This window comes from Bubalus bubalis, chromosome 1 (assembly GCF_019923935.1).
Source record: "Bubalus bubalis isolate 160015118507 breed Murrah chromosome 1, NDDB_SH_1, whole genome shotgun sequence".
NCBI classification, from domain to species: domain Eukaryota; kingdom Metazoa; phylum Chordata; class Mammalia; order Artiodactyla; family Bovidae; genus Bubalus; species Bubalus bubalis.
The window spans coordinates 110052453-110072396 of NC_059157.1; the positions used below are offsets into that span (position 1 = coordinate 110052453).

Consider the following 19944-nt stretch of genomic DNA (forward strand, 5'->3'; position numbering starts at 1 on the left):
TCTCTAGACTTCATTAAAACTTTCAGAACTTAGGCAAATTTTTTAAAGTTTTATTCTTCAAAAGACACTCATATGAAAACAAAACATAAGCTAGACTGAGTAGGTACTGTATAATTTAATTCATATAGAATTCTAGAACATCTTCTGCCTATAGTGACAGAAAGAAGATTCACGGTTGTGAGGAGCTAGAACAAAGTATTACAAAGAGGTACTAGGAAATTATTAGGGGTAATAAATATAATACAACTTCCTTTCCTTCCTGTAGTAGAATTCCAGCTTTACAGAGAAGCAAAGAGTGTTGAAAAGGAAAATATCTGGTCTTTGTAGCTATCAGATTTTTGTAAGTTAGGAGCTATCTATATTTAAAATATGAAAAGTAAAAGTTTTAATTTTAAATAATAAAGCAAGCCCTTATTTTCTAAATTGGACTCTTGATGAAGGGTGTATGTGTGTACATGTATGGGTAAAAGGGGAAAGAGTGAAAAAGAAGGGAGAGTGAACTTATTGATAATTCTGCCTTCCAAATGCAACTCCACTGGACTTTTTAAAATGCTAAATAAAAACAACAGCAATGTTAAAAAATGAGTATTTAAAATGCATACTTTCAGTGATGCTACAATCCACTAATTTCATTTTAAGACATATACTCTAATCTAGAGAAACTCTTTATAATATATATTAGTCTGTAATAGGGGCTTCCCTGATGGCTCAAGCAGTAAAGAATCTGCCTGCAATGGAGGAGACACAGGAAACGCGGGTTTGATTCCTAGGTCGGGAAGATTCCCTGGAGGAGGGCATGGCAACCCACTCTAGTATTCTTCCCAGGAAAACACCATGGATAGAGGAGCCCTGTGGCTAAGGTCCACGGGGTCACAAAGCATAGGACACAACTGAAGCGACTGAGTATACACACAGTCTGTAATAATACAACACTGCAGGCAAAAGCAAAAATCCAAAAGTAGAATTAATAAAGTGTGGCACAGTCATATAATGATATACTAACTAGCAATGAAAATAAATGAACTAGAACAACATATACCTTATTGGATGAATTTCACACAGTGGTGAATTTTCACTCAATAATGGCTTTATGTAAAGTTTAAAAACTGGAAACACTAAACTATGTTTTAATTTACGTGAAAGTGAAGTCGCTCAGCCATGTCTGACTCTTTGTGACTCCATGAATTCCATACAGTCCATGGAATTCTCCAGGCCAGAACACTGGAGAAGGTAGCCGTTCCCTTCTCCAGGGGATCTTCCCAACCCAGGGATCAGACCCAGATCTCCCACACTGCAGGCAGATTCTTTAACCAGCTGAGCCACTAGGGAAGCCCAAGAATACTGCAGTGGGTAGCCTATCCCTTATCCAGGAGATCTTCCTGACCCAGGAATTGAACTGGGGTCTCCTGCATTGCAGGTGGATTCTTTACCAGCTGAGTTACCAGGGAATCCTTTAGTTTACATAGTTAAACTAAATCAAAAGCATGGGAATATACACTAGAAAAATCAAGTATAGATTATTTAGCTTACTAGAAATAATGGAGGAGGAGGGACTGTGACTGGGGTGGGCATTAAGTAGTTCTCTAATTCTAATTCTTAATCTGAGTGGTACTTACATGGATAGTCACTTTATTATTATGCTTTAAACTTAATACATTTATATATATTTTTGTATTATGATATATTTAACAATAAATAATAATGACACTTAAGAAATGCCCACTCTCAAATCAGTGAGTATTTTTTGTGCCATCTCCCCTTATTTATTCAGCACTTTGTTAGCACAAGGCATAGTCCTAACTCCCTACAAGCTGGTAAAAATGCCAAAAGAAATGAGGGGATGTATATAGACCATCAGTAAATCCATCTTTTTACTGTATGAACATAGATCATATGAATTTATAGGCTATTTGGCTGACTTTTCCATATTGCATAATGGAAAATGTATAATACTGTATAATGAAAAAGGCAGGATGCTCCTTGAAGTGAAAGTTTAAATTCGTATATGCTTTTTATTATAACCTAAGAATATTCCTGGTGGAAGTAAATCTATGAAATAAACAACAAACAGCTGAGAAACACATGACATGCATACAAGGTTTGCTTAAATAAACATATGTTATAATAATTTATTTTATGTGAAAGCAAGAAAGTATACTATATGTGTGCATATGTGAAGTCACTCCCATATTCTCCCTAAACTGTCTCACAGCCACTTAGATCTAAACATTTATCCCAAATTTTATATGTGAAAAATTTCACATATGAGAAAAGCATCTTTTTTAAAAGAGTGAAAATATCCTCCTTTTATTCTAATATTTTTCAATACTACGTTTGTTTCATCACATTTCCACTCCTCCATGCATATATCAATGCACCTTATTTTCTGATGCATCTGAATATCAGTTGCAGACATTTAATTATGTTAGCATACATATAATTAACTAAGGTTCAATATTTCTGATCTTTTCATCTAAGCATTTTTTACATACCTAGAATTCTCACTCAATATATACCAGTGCATGGATGTGGAAAAAAATCTTTTATCACAATGGGAGATTATCTGCTTTGATGAATAATTACGATACAAAAAAGATTCTTAATTATACTTCTGATTGGTGGTCAGAGTTTGTGTTCTTTATCTTTAAAATGTGGATATTTGTGACTTTTAAGAAACTTAATTACTATTAATATCTAGTAAATGGAATCACTGATATATTCACTATCAATTACTTAAAAGCAATTAACCAAATAAACTAGCATATCACCACAAAGTGGCAAAGGGTATCTTATTAGTGTTATAGCCACATGACGAATCACTAGAGCTATTAGATGGACGAAGTGAAATTCCAATGTAGCTGTCTGTTTTATGTTTAATTTCTCTTGTCAAATATACAACTATTATAATAATTTTTCTATTCTTTTTCTTGTCACCTTAAAATCTTGAAAAGCACATTCTCCCCAGACTAGCTAATAGAGATGGGGAGATGGGAGATCCAGGGATTAGCCAACTTTTTTTAAGGGCCAGAAAGTAAATACCTTAGGCTTTCTGGGCCAGAGAGCCTCTGTTACTAGTCACTTCCACTATTGTAGCACATGTGATTGTTTCACATGTAGAATTTTGACTGGAATGTTTAATGGCAGGAAATCCTATGGATGTGCACATTGTAAGTAATTTTATTGCCTAAAATTTTTAATCTCAAGGCCTAAGTTGTAGAACATCCTTGTTATAGAATTGCTTTGTGTATAAATGTTGTGTTAACCAAAAGCCTTACATAATAAAGTATAATTCTGTATAACTTGGCATCAGTAGCTCAATAAATCTAGAATATCATGTAAAGTTTGCATTATTTTAAAAAAAGACATCTCTTTTTAGTAACTGCTAAGTAACTGATATTAGAATTACTCTCTAGAGTAAAACAATTAGAAAACTGACTGACGAAATAGTCTTTAAAGGAGAAGGTAAATACGATTCAAAAAGAAGGGAGTAGGGAACTGGTCAACAGATATAGGTACAAAAATGACAAAGGGCAGAATTGACAAATGAGGGCATAAAACAGCTTTATAATGAGGAGACAAACAGAGGATTAAAAAAGAAATACAGTAATTGCACAGCTGAAAAGTATGATATGTGAAGTTAAAATTTTTCTGGAGGTCTAACAACAGATGAGACACCACAGAAGACAATCAGTGAACTTAAAAAACAAAACAAAACAGCAGAAACTATCAAAGCTGAAGCATGGAGGTACAACAAGCTAGAAACACATAGGTACATGTGATTGGAGTCTAAGAAGGGGCTTGACGGAACAGATGTCAAAAAAATATTTGAAGAAATAGTGGCCAACATTTTCCCAAATTTGATGAAAATGCCACGAAACCCAAACAGTATAAAAGCCACTGATAAAGGGAAAGTTTTTACCAAAGCAAAGAGACACATTTTATACAGTCGACAATAATAACAGCCAACTTATCAGAAACAACGCAAGCCAGAAGAAAATAGAGACCTCTCTCAAAAAAAAAAAAAAAAAAAAGAAATGAGAAACTGGAAACCAAGAAATTCCATATCCAGTAAAAATATCCTTCAAAAGAATGACGGGAACAGAACCAAGATGTCTTGATTTCCAGTTCTCTCCATCAATCAAACCACATAATAAAACTCAGGGCTACTTCTCTCCTTGAAACAGTGAAAAAAATAAAATAAACAAGACATTGCTAAGCAAACAAAAGCTAAGAGAGTTTGTCTCCAGATTTTCACTACAAGAAAATACTTTAGGATGAAAGAGAATGAAGGGTCATTCCTATCTACACTAAGGAATAAAGACCCCCCAAAATTATAAATATGGACTACATGTATGAATTTCCCTTTTGCTTTTATTTTTTTAAGTTGGTCACTACTGTATTCATTTATTTTTTGATTTATTTATTTTTAATTGAAGGATAATTGCTTTACAGTATCGCAATAGTTTCTACCAAACATCATCATGAATCTCCCCTTTGCTTTTAAACTGGTTTAGAAGAAAACAGTGTTTAAAGCAAAATAAAGTATTATAGAAGTAAAATGTATGGCAAGAGCACAATGGACAGGAAGGGGAAATGGAAATATGCTATTGTAAGGTTCTTACTTTATATGCAAAGTGGTATATTATTATCTGTAGACTGTGATAGAGTAGGATGCCTATGTTCAATCTTAGAACAAATTTAAAAAAATGTAACATGGCAATCAATATAGCTTAAAAAGCCAACAGGGAAAATGAAAAACACTCATTATAAGCCACAAGAGAGCAGTAAAAAAGGGAGAAGAAGAAACAAACAACAAAAAGAAAACAATTACCAAGGTGGAATATTTAAACCCAACCATATTAATAATTACATTGAATGTAAATGGTCCAAACACTCCAATTAAAGGTAAAAATTATCAGACTCAACGCAGTATCAGAAAATTGTAGACTTCAGTACAAGGAAATTAAACAAAAATAAAGAGGGACATTTCCTAACGATAAAAGCAAGTTTTAAGACTAAATTTAAAATTATTATAAATACTGTATGTTGATGAAAATGTAAAACACTGAAACTCTCATACACTGCTGGTGGAAGTGCAGACAGTGAAACTGCTCTGGAAAACAGTTTGATGATTTCTTACAAAGTTTACACACATTTATCATATGACAGCAATTTCAGTCCTGTTCTTTATTGAAGAGAAATGTAAACACAGGTTTGTTTAAACAAAAAGATAAGCTTTACTCATAAACAGCCAAAACAAAAACAAGTCAAACGCTAATCCACAGATAAATGGATAAACAACTCTTAGAATAGGTAATACAAAGATGGATAAATCACAAAAACATGATGTTGAACTAAAAAAAACAGATACAAAACACACACACACAACATGATTCCATTCATATGAAATTCTAGAATAGGAAAAACTAATCTGCAGTGACAGAAAGCCGACTAATGGTAACCTGAAACAAAAGATGGGAGACTGCAAAGGTACACGAACAGGGTGATCAACTGTCCCAGCTTACCTGGGACTACCCTGGCAGATCCCTCAGTCTTGGGCAATCTGAGACATTTGGTTACCCTAGGCTGTACACACGAACATGTTTGGGGATGACGGAAATGTTCTACATCTTGACCAGGATAGTAGATATGTTTGTCAAAACTCATTAAACTGTACACTTAAAATTGTTATATTTTATTGTATGTAAACTACACCACTATGAAATTAATTTAAAAAGTAAAAAACAGACCATTATGTAATTTGTGATGCCATTACTATACTAAATACAACCATGTTTATCTTTCTTCTGTTGCTATTTTAAGGCTAGCATTAAAAGTATCAGAGTCTGCCAAACCTTAAAATGAGAATTATTTTATATACAGTACATACAGTCTTTAAGAAAGGTAAGATGTAAGTTAAGATGCAAAGGAATGTAAGGATGCAAAGGCATGACATAATTGAGAGGCATTACAAATTTTTTTTTCAGTCTCCTAAGTCACTCCACTCAAAAAAATATTTACTGAGTGCCCTTGCTCAAGGAACTATAGAGCAGAAAGACTTGTACATTATAGTTAGTTGCTCAGTCATATCCAACTCTTTGCAACCCCATGGACTGTAGCCCTCCAGGTTCCTCTATCCATAGAATTCTCCAGGCAAGAATACTGGAGCAGGTAGCCATTCCCTTCTTCAAGGGATCTTCCCAACCCAGGGACTGAATCTGCGTTTCCTGCATTGCAGGCAGATTCTTTACCACCTGAGCCAACAGGGAACCCCTGTACATTATAAACCAACTTGAAATAGCCAAGATCAGTACAACAAAATAAGCACAGAGAACTATGAGGTGAAAGTGCTACAATGAACTGGAATAAGGAAAAGATTCAGGAAAGGATGCTGGAAGGAGAGACAAGAGCAAATTTTACTTAAGGAATCTAGGAAGCAAATGAATCAGATGCAGGTTCTATGCACTCTAGGTATGAGGTAGGAAATAGCATGATTTGGGTAACTGTATCAGTTGAGTGTTGACAGAGAACAAGGATTAGATAATGGATGGATGGCAACATTAAAGTCTTAAAGGTTAACAAGTGAAAGATTATGAAGAGCAAAGATTCCGAATGCATCACAATCTGCAATCAATAATAAACTACAACAAAAAAAACAAGTCAACTATCCCATTTCTACTTCTGAGTATATCTTTTATATATTAAGCTTCTACTAGGTTCAGAGTATATTTCTACTTGATTTATTTCAAGTGATTTATATTTGGAAACTCTGAAATCATATACTTAAACTTTTTCACTTTACAGATTAAAAAAAAAAAACGTATGTTTGACAAGGATCTTAACACTTCAGACACAAAACAAGTCTCAGGGTTCCCTCAAATTTTAAGAGATGCAAGATTAGTTTTTCCCCAGAAACTTTTAAGATTAAAGGTACATTTAAAAAATAATTATTATTTCTGGATTTCCTGAAAACTGAGTGCCCCACAACTTAAAGGAAATTAAACTGCACATAATATTTTATGTACTTTTCTATAATTATGGTATCTCTTACACATTAAAAGGAGGGGGATGTTCAAAATGATCACACTATTGGGAAGAGTATGTACTCTGAGTTATCTGCCATTAGAATAGGATCTTTCCATTTATTGCAAAAACAGCATTTTTTAAGTCTACTATTCTAGAACGTCATGGGGGGTAGGTGGTGCAAAGACTCAAAGATCAGAAATTAGCCTGTCACAACCCTTTGGGAAGTTGTTCATCTTTTATGATTAAATCAATTATTTCATTTGTATCCAGTCCCATCACATTTGTTGCACCATTTTTTTTCATTCATTTAGCTTCAAATTTATCTAGACACCAATAAATATTAAGTGATGAATTATGATTCATGTCTTCAAAGAAATAAAGCCAAGAATCATCTGACAAAAGCTCTGAAATACACTTCTTTCACAGCTTTGCGTTTTAATAGCCCAACACCAGAGGTCGCCAAACTTCAGCAATAGAACTACATGTGTGGCCTTTAAAACAAACGTGAAGCCAAAGAAATTCTATTAGAAATCTGTTACTCCTCTGCTTAAAATCCTTCAGTGGCTTCCAAGTGCTTACAGGCTAAAGTGTTCTGGCCACTGCCCACAGCTCCAGCCTCCTGGTAAACTTATACACTATCCCCACCATTCGGAACTTTAGGCTCGAACCATAAAGTAACACACAATAGACCTGACTTCACTAAGCATCCTTGTCCAAATTAGCACGTACGCCCTCCATTCCCTTCCTTTCTCTCAATGGTGAGTATCTTTGCATGTTTCAAGATTCAGTTCAAGAATTTCCTCTTAAATGAAATCTTTCCAGATAGGATTCTCTCCAAATAGGATACTTCTGCCTCTGTACTCTGATCAGACTTCTGGGGTCAGACCTGCCTTACCTCCCCTCAGTAAGTCTCTGAACTCCTTGAGGGCAAAGACCCTCTGTGTAGGTCCAAATGGTTCACTAAATCAAAATGCTGTTAACGTGATATACCCTGAAAGACTGAAAGGATACATGGCCATAATGAATTCAATCAAAGCTTTTAAAATAAGCAGATAAAAAATTGTATAACACAGAGTCAAGAGGGATTTCTGCATAAAAGAAATGTTTATTTAAATTGGATAACTGTCAGGTTGACTGTCTGTATCATAAATGTGACAATGTGAAAACCAAAATACATGTCACTGAGCTATTCTACTTCAAAATATCAGTACTCTACTGACATTCTTGGAATCACCACATTTTCACTTTCAAAGGATTGATATAAAATGTTATGCTCTCTGGTATATCCCTGCAAGTTACAGGTTTTAAACTTTTTAAAAACACTATGCTGCTGCTGCTAAGTTGCTTCAGTCGTGTCTGACTCTGTGCGACCCCATAGACAGCAGCCCACCAGGCTCCCCCATCCCTGGGATTTTCCAGGCAAGAACACTGGAGTGGGTTGCCATTTCCTTCTCCAATGCATGAAAGGGAAAAGTGCAAGTGAAGTCGCTCAGTCGTGTCCAACTTCTAGCGACCCCATGGACTGCAGCCTACCAGGCTCCTCCGTCCATGGGATTTTCCAGGCAAGAGTACTGGAGTGGGGTGCCCTTGCCTTCTCTGTAAATACACTATAGGTAGGTAGCTAAAATACTTAACTATCAAAACAAGACAAGTGAAGTCACTCAGTCGTGTCCGACTCCTGGCAACCCACGGACTGTAGCCTACCAGGTACTCCACCCATGGGATTTTCCAGGCAAGAGTACTGAATTGGTTGCCATTTCCTTCTCCAGAGGATCTTCCCAACCTAGGGATTGAACCCAGGTCTCCCACATTGCAGGCAGACACTTAGATGCAGATTTTATACAGTTTCTATAGACCTCTCCTATAAGAAATGGGTGGTATTTTGGTATAAGGATTTTTTTGTGGGGTTTGCAATGTTTCTTTCTCAGGGTTTTCCTCTGATTTCCAAAAGGCAAGGAACCTTCCCCCATCCCCAAAGCTACAGCAGCAGCAGCACAATCATTAAAATTTCATTAGGAATATCAGTGAAGAAAAGAGCATCAAGCTGTCATGTTATTTTGAACACAACATTAGTATCTGAATAAATTATTCAAAAGTATTTGAATAAATACTTTTGGCTAAAGTATTTATTCAGCCTAAACTAGTACAGGAGGGTCCCTTTGTGTGTCCATGATTTACTCCGTTTACCCCTGTGCCATCTGTCACTTAACTGGACCTGAGTGCTCTGCAAAGCTATGGTCAGTTTACTGCCTTTCTTAAAATATGGTGGAAGCGGCAACACACCCTTATCAGAAGTTCTGCAGGTAGATGTCTTCAATCTTGTCTTAAAAAACAAACAAAGCTTTGAGCTTTACACCCCTCTATAGAACTTACTTCTTTTTTAGTATATTCAGTGCTTACAACTATCAACTGCTATCTGATTTCAGAACATGTTCATCATCCCTAAATTAAACCCTGTACCCATGAGCAGTCACTTCCATTTCTACTCTCCCCAATTACTGACAACCACTAATCTACTTTCTGTCTCTACAGATTTGCTTATTCTGGACATTTCATATAAATGGAATCACATTAACATGTGTCCTTTTGTGTTTGATATTTTCTGTGATAGTCTGTATTTGACATTTTCATTCATCAGCTGATGGACAATTGAAATGTTTATACTTTTTTGGCTATAAATAATACTGCACAAACCTTTATGTACAAGTTTTTTTGTAGATTAATGTTTTCAAATTCCTATGAATGGAATTGCTGGGTTGTGTGGTAACCCTATTATTTTGAGTAAGTGCAAAACCACTTTTTGTTTATACCATTTTACAATCCCTTGAGCAATGTATGAAAGTTTCAATTTCTCCACATCCTTTGGTAAGGATTCCCAGGTGGCTCAGTGGGTCAAGAATCCGCCTGCAATGCAGGAGACACAGATTCAATCCCTGGGTTGGGAAGATCCTCTAGAGGAGGGCATGGCAACCCACTCCAGTAATCTTGCCTGGAGAATCCTATGGACAGAGGAGCCTGGTAGGCTACAGCCCATAACGTTGCAAAGAGTCAGACACAACTGAAAAACTAAGCATGCACATTGAAGTGAAGTGAAGTGAAGTCGTTCAGTCGTGTCCGACTCTTTGCGACCCCATGGACAGTAACCTACCAGGCTCCGTGGTCCATGGGATTTTCCAGGCAAGAAAACTGGAGTGAGCTGCCATTTCCTTCTTCAGGGGATCTTCCCAACCCAGGGATTGAACCCGGGTCTCCCGCACTGCAGGCAGACACTTTACCGTCTGAGCCACACATTACCAATACTAGTTACTGTGGGTCTGTATCTTGGCCACCCTAATAAATATGCTCTAGTACTCACTGTGGATCTGACTTGCGTTTCTCTAATGACCAACAACATTGAGCGTCTTTGTGTGTGTGTCCTCACTGGCCACCTGTATGTCTTCTTTCAAGAAATGTTAATTCGGACCTTTTGCCCATTTTTCTCTTGGGCTGTCTTTTTATGGCTGAGTTGTAAGAGTTCCTTATTCTAGATACAAATTCCTTATTGACAACATTCTGTGTGTTGTCTTTTAATTTTCTGGATGGTAGTCTTTGGGAAACAAATTTTTAAATTTTGATGAAGTTCAATATATATGCTTTTTCTACTGTTACTTGTGCTTTTGGTTTCGTATCTAAAAAAAAAAATCATTTACACCTATGTTTCTTTCTAAGAGTTTTACAATCTTGGCTCTAGGCCTATACATTTTGAGTTAATTTGTGTACATGGTATGAGAGGTAGGGGTCCAACTTCATTCTTTTGCATATGGATATCCAGTTGCCCAAATATCATTTGTTAAAAAGACTACTGTTTCCCCATTGAACTGCCCCGGAACCCTTGTCTAAGGTTATCTGACCATAAACATAAAGATTTATTTTCTAGACATTCAATTGTACTGCACTGACCTACATGCCTATACTCATATCGGGACTAAACATTCTCACCCCCCTTTCTTGAGGTTTAACTGACAAAATTTTAAGACATACTAAATGAACACAGTGGTGATTTTATATACATACACATTGTGAAAGGATACCTATCATCTAGTTAATTAACATATTCATCACCTCACACTTTTCTTTCTTCTCGTCCTTCTTCTGGTGAGAACATTTAGGTCAATAGTGTTATCAACTATAACCACCATGTTTTACATCAGATTCCCAGACCTCACTCATCTTAGAAAATCTGTCCTCTTTACCAACCTCTCCTCATTTCCTCCACTCCCTAAGCCCCAGGGGCAGCCACTTTTCTACTCTCTATGATTGACTTTTTTCCTTTTCTTTTTAGAGTCTACATACAGGTGATACCATGGAATAGTTGTCTTTCTCTGTCTAGCTTATTTCATTTAGCATAATGCCCTAAGGTCCATCCATCCTGTTATCAAAAATGGAAGAATTTCCTTCCTTCTTGTGGCTTAATAATATTCCACTGTAGATGCACTATCTTGATTACTACAGCTATAAAATAAGTTTTAGAAGTGGGAAGTATGACTTTTCTTCCCTAATAAAATTTTATATTTGGCAACAAGTACTTTCCTTCCCCCCAAAAAGGTGATTACTGTTTTGACTATGCAAATTACTCACCGTAAAGTAAAACAAAGTCATTCTTGGTTAATACATATTCACAGTGGTCATTTTTTTTCCCCCTAGGTGAATGTCAGCCATAGTTGTATGTTCAAGGTAAGGGTATATGACAAAAAGAGGGGTGGCAGATGGGATTAGAATCTCTTGGGTTAAAAAAAAAAAAACACCTCACTATATTTTCCAAACTTGTAAAAAAAAATCACACTCCCCTTTGAGACACGTAAACATTGTATACACACATCTCCCAGCTCTTGCTTCCTCTGGGAATCACTAACACTATAGTTCTTAGTGTTAATAGTTTTTGTGGTATTGTAGCACCACAAGCCAAGATTTTCTTTGTGTTTTCCTTCCATTATACATATCAATAAAATTATGTTTTTTAAATATGAAATATCAATCAGTATGCTTTTAACAAAATAAATGCCCCTCTACAAGAGTCCAGTGTTTCTTTATATTGAACCCTGAAAATAAACAAATATACAGAAGAACTCAAATTGCCACCATGGAGAAGAATCTACAGTTGATAAGTACAGTGTATTATATTCCCCAAAGAATAATTTTGTGGATGGTCTTCTGACTCAGGTTCTAAAATATAACTATTAAAACAACAGTTTTGAGGTGAAAATGTCTTGAAACTTAGGTTAATGAGAAAAAAGTTTCTTTGAGTAAATAAAACATATTCTGGCAACTTAGTAAATCATTTTATACTGCTTGTTTTGGGTAAATTAATTTCAAATGGATGTCATTATTCTCAAGTCAAAAGCTAACCAGACCACATTGCCATGACACCACTTTTTCATATACACTTACATATAAGCATATAGTGATTTAACCAAGTATGAGTAAGTTACCACAGAATCAGTAAAATTTCATAGTAGCAACATAAAACTGATGTTTCTTCTGGCCTATATACAGCATATTAATGTAAAGATTCAACTGAGAAATTTTACATTAAAATGATTTTTCTAATACTCATTTACTTATTTTTAAAATGTTGACACTATGTCGGTAGTATTTATACTGCAGGCAGTTATTATAAATTGTAACCATTATTCTTTGCACTAGTATAGGGATATTTAATCTAGATATTCGAGATGAGCTTCAGAAAGTCCAAGGTTCACCTAATATCATATGCCAAATTTTGGCATATATGTTTTTCTGGGGGAGAGTCCATTGCTATGAAAGATTTTCAAAGAGGTCCATGATGCAAAAGTGACTAAAAGTCGCTGCTCTAGTCAGTAATAAACACTGAAAAATGTAAACAATAAAACAAGAATGAAAAAAGCAATAAAATATGTTTATATATATTACATATTATACATTACAAGTAAAAATCTGTACCATGTGGTGTGCTTACTAGTTCTGGGCAGTGGAAAAGGGAGAGAGAACTAAGTTTAATATGTTGCCCCTGTTGTCTGTTAACAAGAAGAGCTCTATGACAACAAAAGAAATACCATCAGGTACCATATGATTAAGCTCCAAATACATGTTAGCAAAGATACATCATGGATCCATCAAAAAACTTAGGAAGAAAAGTATTTTATACTTACTAAATTCTCATTAAATTAGTCTCTTAGACCTCTGTCTGAAAGACTAATTTGATGGTGAAAATGTCAAGCCAGGAGACAGGGCATACACAGGTGCTAAACAATCCATAATATGGAGATAACGGAAAGCTAGTGTTTGCAAAGCAAAGATGATGAAGATAACACTGAGCTGTACTTGAAAGCAAAGGAATCCACTTTTACAACCTTGATTAATTTAGATGAAGTACAACTAAACTTAGTCCAAAGACATCACAAACTGATTTAGTATATTCATTACAATAGGATTTAGGAACCTTTTCCTTTATTTTGTGGTCACACTTGAAAAACACTAAATCAAGTGGGTTCTAGATAATAAGTTGACATTAAGTACCATATTGTTTCGCCTAGAGCTACAAAATTCCATGAATAGAGGACACCAACTTAGCTAAAGATGAATCAGACAGGATTTTCCTACCACCCAACCCTTCCCAGATATGGCAGTTATAATACTCATCTTCACCATCACCATCATCTTGCTAGGATTGAACAGTTAAATGTGGTAAATGTGTAAAGTGCTGAGCTCAGTGCCTTGTGCAGAGGAAGTTCTCAATGAGTAGCAGCTTTCATGATTAGCAGTATTTTACCAATATTTGAAAATGCAGACTTCTGAGGGGCCAGATAATCACTAATCTATTTGTCTAAATTATCCTGCAAAGCCCCTGGTGGCTCACACAGTAAAGAATCTGCCTGCAATTCAGAAGACCTGAGTTTGATCCCTGGGTTGGGAAGGTTCCTTGGAGAAGGCAATGGCAACCCACTCCAATAGTCTTGCCTGGAGAATTCCATGGACAGAGGAGCCTGGCGGGCTATAGTCCATGGGGTTGCAAAGAGTCACACACGACTGAAGTTACTAACACATACTGCAAAGAGCCATCAGTCAAATCGAAAGACCAGGAAAACAATGATTTAGATAGATATTTGTAATAACATGTAGCCCTCTTAACTCTATGTAACTGTATTTATTTGTTTACTAACAAAAGATTCTGGCATAAAACAACTGAAAACATCCTTTTTTTTTTTTTTTTCCAGTTTCTGGGATTACAAAAAGATGATTAAAAAAAAAAAATCAGTATCACATAACAGTAAAAAATGACCCCCCCCACTCTCTTTTTTTAAAAAATAATTTTATTTATTTGTTTCTGGCTGTGCTTGGTCTTCATTGGTACACGCAGGCTACTCTAGTTGCAGCGCATGGGCTTCTCATTGTGGTGCTTCTTCTGCTGCAAAGCATGGGCTCTAGAGTGCATGGGTTCAGTAGCTGTAGAACACAGGCTTAGCTGCCCTGTGGCATGTGGAATCTTCCCAGATCAGGGATTGAACCTAATCCCCTGCACTGGCAGGTAAGACTCTTAAACACTGAACCACCAGGGAAGTCGCTCTCTCTCTTTAATCTCACTCTCCACTGCTAAATCTTTTTCTTTTTCAAGCTTTTAGGTACCACAAGAAATGAAGTTCACCTACTTAACTATAATAAAATAATCAAAAGATTATTTGGATCTCACTGTTTTCCACAGAAATTTTCCACTGTTTTCCAGAAACTTTCCAATTCCTAAAGTTTCTGCTAGAGTAAGATATACTAGTTCTTACCCATCTAAGAACCATCTATGTAAATATCTAAAATGAGTAAGTACTGCTAAGAGAAAAGTATGACATGAACTTATCTACCAAAGAGAAACAAACTCACAGACCTTGAAAACAAACTCATGGTTACCAAAGAGGGAAAAGGATGGGGGAGGGATAAATTAGGAGTTTGAAATTAGCAGATACAAACTACTATTATATATAAAATGACACACAGCAAAGTCCTACTGCATAGCACTGGGAACTATATTCACTATCCTGTAATAAACTAAAATGGAAAACAATATGCGCATACACACACACACCCCTGAATCACTTTGCAGTAAATCATAAACTGACACGATGTTGTAAACCAACTATACTTCAATAAAAAAATTTTTTAAAGCATCTACATGTTTAATGTCATGTTTTTATAAAAGACATATATCCAAATTTAAAAGGCTAGTTACTATAGCTATGAAAGCTATAGAGAAAGTCTATTATCAGAGAGGTGTACTCTAACTACTTCTGCCTTTAAAACTTCCATTAGAAAGAAATGGTCAACTTGTTACAAAGCATAAGTAAATATTTATGAAATAAATTATATCTCTAGGAACATTAATACATTTAAAATTGGAAATTCTACAAAATGACTGGCTTCTATCAAACATTCAGTTCTATGATATTTTAATCCCAAAATTGAACTCTAGACTGAAGCTCACCTTTCCTTACTTAAAATTTGTGTTTTAAAATTTGGAGGAGGAAAAGAAACTATTAGTAAAACCTACAGCAGTCCCAGGTCCAGAATTTCCTAGACTGCATCACCTTCAGTCCATCCGGGGAATTTTGGGGACATCTTACGTAAGGAGTTAATCAAACCTTTGAGAAGCTAAATATATAATTTTTTTAAAAGCAATCACTTATCACTGTACTTTCACATTATTCTTCTCAGAATCAATTATGTAATTCAGAATACAATCTACAGTCAAATCTATGCAGTCAAAAAAAAAAAATCACTTGGTTCAGGATGGGGAACATGTGTATACCTGTGGCAGATTCATGTTGATATATGCCAAAACCAATACAATATTGTAAAGTTAAAAAATAAAATAAAAAAAAATCACTTCATCAACATACACTTCTTCACATGAGAAATACAATTAATTATTTAGTAAAACAAAAAAGTCCACAAAACAGATGGCACTTTTGTTTTAACATACATTTGCACAGAAAAGTGTATAAAAATATTCATAGAAGTTATTTTTCATGATGTACTAGAACAGTAAGTGATTACTTTTGTTTTCCTTGTATTTGTATCTGGGTATGTTTTCTGCATTGAGCATGTAAAATTATAGCATACATAATGATAAAAAAAGCAATCAACATAAAAAAAATACTACTTTCTTTAAGTCTTCAGAAGACTTTTTCTAAATAACCCCACTGGTATGACTGACCACAGAGGTGCCAATGGACAATGCTGTATCACTGAAGCTATGCTTGTGAAATTTCTGACAGATGTTCTCCCAAAATGTTTTATTTTCCCCAGGTATCTGAAACCACATCAGATACTTCTTAAGATTATTTTAACTAGTATGTTAAGGAAGAATTTAAGAAATCTTATTATCTGAGCCTTCCCAAACAGAATCTCTCTTATCTACAAATGCTTTGAAAAGTCAAGCACTTTTTGATACTCAGAGATTAAAAGGTATAATGAGATTCTGATTTGATAATCTTTGTATGAAATCAATCTCAGAAAGCTACATGTTTTTCATGCTTAAAAATGATTTTTCATTACTTTCAATGCCATACTGCCCTATACTTTTAATTTACTCTGAAGATACTTTAATTTTACTCTTAATATTCTGCAAAAGCATTGTTTGAGGATAGATAGGGAGAAGATTTAAAAGGTTACACTAAGTTAGCTCAGTTTATAATACTCTGTGTTACTTATTCTATGAATTATTGGCCTGGACATCCAAGCCAATAAAGTTTAATAAACAACATATACAATAACAATCACACTAACTTTTCTTATTAATTCCTAGGTAATTCCAAATTCATGGATGAACACTAATCTAGCAGCTTAATTTAGCTTAAATATTTCTTGAAAACTATTATGGTGCCTCTGGATATTAAAACATAACAATGAAAGAAAGTTCCTGCTCAGAAAGTTTGTCGTTCAGTTGCTAAGTCATGTCTGACTCTTCGTGACCCCATGGACTGCAGCTCGCCAACCTTCCCTGTCCTTCACTATCTCCTGGAGTTTGCTCAGACTCATGTCCATTGATGGAGTCGATGATACCATCCAATCATCTCATCCTCTATGGCCACTTTCTCCTTCTGCCCTCAATCTTTCCCAGCATCAGGGTCTTTTCCAATGAGTCAGTTTTTCACATCAGATTAGAGCTTCAGCTTCAGTTCAGAAAGTTTATAATTAGGCAATTCTACCATTTATAAAATTTATGAAATTTGCTTACAACTGTTCCTTTTCTGCATAAACTCAAATTCAAAAAAAAAGAGTAACTATTTTATGGGTTTGGGGGTATATCAGCTACCTCCAGATACTCAAGAGGAATACCCATGAGGTTTTCAAGAAAGAAAATGCAAAGAGAGCAGAGAAGAACAGTAACATAGATGCCCTAGTTTCCAAAAGAACTAAGGGCTCGACTAACATTTCAAAAAAACTGATACTGGAGTTGGGCACCTGGGAGATCACTTTTCACAGAAAACTCAAATCTATTCTTGAAGTCCTGATTAGCAGAAATGGCAATGTTTGCTTAAAGTATAAAATGTCTTAATAACATTTAACTTTGAAAGCTAACCTATACAACTCTTTTCTGACATACAACTTAGATCAAGAACACTGGAAGTTACATTAGAATTACTTATGCATTCTTATTTCAATGAAACATCATAGATATTCAATATGTAAAGTATAAGTGTACAGATAGGATGAACAAGATTAAGAGCTATATTAAACACACATAAAATTCCTATAATGTTTATTAATCTCCATGCAATAAGATTTAAGAGCTATACTACACACTCACACATACACCACACCACACCCTTACAATGTCTATTAATTAACCTCAATGAAATGTATAACTTCAGGTCACCAAATGGGTGGTAAATTAATACTGATATTTTATCTACCCTGGATGGTATTGCTTAAAAACTGTAAATAGGGCTGAGAAGTTTGATATTCCAAACTGTTCTGGGATGTTGTATAACATCCATTATAACACCTTCAAAATATCTATAGATAGTAATCTTGGAACTTATCTAGGTGATGACAATGTATAAGTGCAAGATGACAAGATAATATATAAATAAGAAGTGTTTTGTTTTAGAGTTGGCCTACTACAACCTACATGGACAACCTACAACAAATAAGCCCTAAATAAAATTGAAGTCATAAACCATCAATAACAAACTGACAGTTTCTACTAAAATTAAATTAAGAACAAACCAATATTAGTAGAAAATAGAATTAGGGGGGCTGACAAAAAGTGGTAAAATAAGCTTTGGACTTAAAGGTTTATAAGATATGATGGCAAGCATGAAATATATGACTTATCACAGTTATCCAGTTTAGCTTCTAAGCAGTTTCATCTGTATTAATCTCATGTACAAATTCATTAAAATTAGTGACAAAGAATAAACCATCATACAGTTCTAAACTATAATTGGTAGAGAAATGACACAGTTCTAATAAGCTAAACATAAATGCCAAATTGAATGGTGATATGTACAGAGAACTGTGGTATGGTAAATTCAAATACATCAACTGAAAGCCTGGGGATAGAAGAAATGCTGATTGGTTGTACTGACTTGATTGGTCAGAAAACTATGGCCCAATCCTGTTTACGTAGGATCCATGACTGTGTGGATCACAATAAACTGTGGAAAATTTTGAAAGAGATGGCAATACCAGACCACCTGACCTGCCTCTTGAGAAACATGTATGCAGGTCAGGAATCAACAGTTAGAACTGGACATGAACAACAGGCTAGTTCCAAATAGGAAAAGGAGTACATCAAGGCTGTATATTGTCACCCTGCTTGTTTACCTTATAGGCACAGTACATCATGAGAAACGCTGGGCTGGAGGAAGCACAAGCTGGAATCAAGATTGCCGGGAGAAATATCAATAACCTCAGATATGCAGATTATATCACCCTTATGGCAGAAAGTGAAGAGGAACTAAAGAGCCTCTTGATGAAAGTGAAAGAGGAGAGTGAAAAAGTTGGCTTAAAGCTCAACATTCAGAAAACTAAGATCATGGCATCCAGTCCCATCACTTCATGGCAATTAGATGGGGAAGCAGTGGAAACAGTGGCTGTCTTTATTTTTTTGGGCTCACTGCAGATGGTGATTGCAGCCATGAAATTAAAAGATGCCTACTCCTTAGAAGGAAAGTTATGACCAACCTAGATAGCATATTCAAAAGCAGAGACATTACTTTGTCAACAAAGGTTCATCTAGTTAAGGCTATGGTTTTTCCAGTGGTCATGTATGGATGTGAGGGTTGGACTATAAAGAAAGCTGAGTGCCAAAGAATTGATGCTTTTGAACTGTGGTGTTGGAGAAGACTCTTTTGAGAGGCCCTTGGACTGAAAGGACATCCAACCAGTCCATCCTAAAGGAGATCAGTCCTGGGTGTTCACTGGAAGGACTGATGTTGAGGCTAAAACTCCAATACTTTGGCCATCTGATGCGAAGAGTTGACTTATCTGAAAAGACTCTGATGCTGGGAAAGATTGAGGGAGGGAGGAGAAGGGGACGACAGAAGATAAGATGGTTGGATGGCATCACCAACTCAATGGACATGGGTTTGGATGGACTCCAAGAGTTGGTGATGGACAGGGAGGCCTGGCGTGCTGCAGTTCAGGGGGTCGAAGAGTCAGACATGACTGAGAAACTGAAATAACATGAACTAAGAACTGATTTTAAACATAAACATTTGCCATCAACTCGAGGCTATGAAACACTGACTCTGAACCATGATTAAGAGAAATTTCACAGGCTCCTCAAAAGAAATTCATTCTTCTAATCAGTAGACTTGTATTACTCAATTATTACATTAATTTGAATTTCATCAATGAAAAATTTGTGAAAATTTGTTTTTCTGTTTTCTGTTCTGTTTTGTTTTC

The 19944-nt window shown here is 35.5% G+C and overlaps 1 protein-coding gene across 4 annotated transcripts in view; it reads right to left on the reverse strand.

The window, feature by feature from the left end:
• Positions 1-19944, reverse strand: part of GSK3B (glycogen synthase kinase 3 beta) — a 214317-nt gene that overhangs the window by 48487 nt on the left and 145886 nt on the right. The gene's annotated exons all lie outside the window — the stretch shown is intronic.